Raw genomic sequence first — 2,104 nt, forward strand, 5'->3', positions numbered from 1 at the left:
GTCAACTCTACAGAGTTAAGTAGATGATGCATAGTTCTAAATGTATATGTGCGTGGGATCCCCAAACCTAACCTTTATGTTGTTTTGCTAGAAACTCAAGAGTACAGCCACAGTGTTTGCATGCAGGGTATGGGGGAAGGCAACAGTCCATGGGTACGGAAAACCTAATCCATGTTTTTGTCCATCCTGGGAGGCTTTTAATCTGTCCTGAGTATTGCGGCCCTGGCCATGATTTATTGATTCATTGTGTTCATTATCATCCCCCCCCAGACAGGATGTGAGGAGGTATTATGAATTGGTAGCAGATAAAGAAGAGAAATGTTTTTTGCAGGCTCTGCTAGTTTACACCCTGTTTTGGGTGTAATACACCTGTTTTGGTCAGGGATATTTCTGATGTCTGCAGGAGTTTCCCTAAAACACCCTATATCAGTTAGTTCCTTTTCGTGGAAGGAACCTAGAAATCCGTGGGGAAGCCACTCAGAAAAAAGGTTAGCAAGAGCAGAGAGAAACGTTTGTAGAAAGGAGTAAGGAAGAAGAGGTACTAATTATAAGAGAAATAATTTGGTAAGTTGAGGCCGCATGGTGCAGAAACCGGAGTGCTGGGCGCGGACTCAGGACTCCTGACCTCCCAAGACGCCCCACCTGCTTTGTGTCCCTGTGGAGTGGGAAAAGTTACTTTCTTGAGGCAGCCTTTCCTCATCTTTAATAGCAATATCACTGACCCTTTCTCCCTCACAGGGTGGTGATAAGATCAAATTTTACATGTATCCACATGCATGTATTGCATGTTTTATAAATTTGGAAAAACAGATGTAAAACACAGTTTTTATTTGGTTTAGAAATATGAGTACTGTTACTGCATTTAGTTGGCAAAGGTTAGAAAAAAGCAAAGTTTCTAAGGAAATGATCTTTGGATAATTCCGAAGATTGATAAAGAATATATTCATAAATATTTTAAAAGACAAGGATAAAAAAGGTACAGAAATACTTAATATGTCTTTTTTTAATGAGGTGAAATTTACATGGGATAATGCATAGATCTTAAGCATACTATTTGAAAAGCTTTCTTAAATGTATATACCATTTAAATGTGTAACCACTACCACAATCTATATAACATTTTCATCATCCTAGAAAGTTCTCTCTTAACCTTTCCAGTCAGTCTCCACCCTCTTCCTTCTCCCAGGGCGACTGCTGTTCTAATTTCTGTCCCTATGGCTTAATTTTGCCTGTTCTTGAACATCATGTAAATGGAACATGTGTCTGGCTTCTTTTGCTCAAATGATGTTTTTGAGATGCATCCGTGTTGTGGGTATGTATCAGTTCCTTCCCTTTATTCCTTAGTATTACATGGTGTGAACATGTCATAGTTATCACTTCTGTTATTGATGGGTATTTAGGTTGTTTCCAGTTTGGGGCTATTATGAATAAAGCTACTATGAGCATTTCTTACAGGGTCTTTTTGTGGATGTTTGTTTTCATTTCCTTGCCTAAGTGACTAGGAATAGAAATACTTGGTTATAAAGTAGAAGTATGTTTAACTTTATAAGAAACTGCCATACTTCTTCCAAAGAGATTTTATGCTCCTGTCAGCAATGTGTGAGGATTCCAGTTGCTCTGTGTCTTTGCAGACATTTGGTTTTGTCAATCCTTTTAATTTTAGCCATTTTAGTATGGCCAAAATTGCACCTCATTGTGGTTTTAATCTGTAATTTTCCTGACGACTAATGTTAAACATCTTTTCATACGATTACTCCCATTCGGATATCTTTTACAAGGTGCCTCAAGTCTTTAGCACAACTAAATTTTAGTTTTAGCCCAAATAAATGGTCTTATTGAGTTGTTTATCTTATTATTGAGTTGTAAGAGTTCCTTTTCTAATCCATATAAAAATCCTTTGTCAGATATTGTGAATATTTTCTTACACTGTCTGGTTTGCCTTTAATTTTTTCTTTTGTTTGTTTTAGACAAGGTCTCCCTCCGTTGCCCAGGCTAGAGTACAGTGGTGTCATCATAGCTCACTGCAACCCCCACTGCCTGGGCTCAAGTGATCTTCCTGCCTCAGCCTCCCAAGTAGCTGGGACTACAGGTGCCTGCTACCAAA

The sequence above is a fragment of the Propithecus coquereli genome, unplaced genomic scaffold (assembly GCF_000956105.1).
Source record: "Propithecus coquereli isolate 6110/MARCELLA unplaced genomic scaffold, Pcoq_1.0 Scaffold162, whole genome shotgun sequence".
NCBI lineage: Eukaryota > Metazoa > Chordata > Mammalia > Primates > Indriidae > Propithecus > Propithecus coquereli.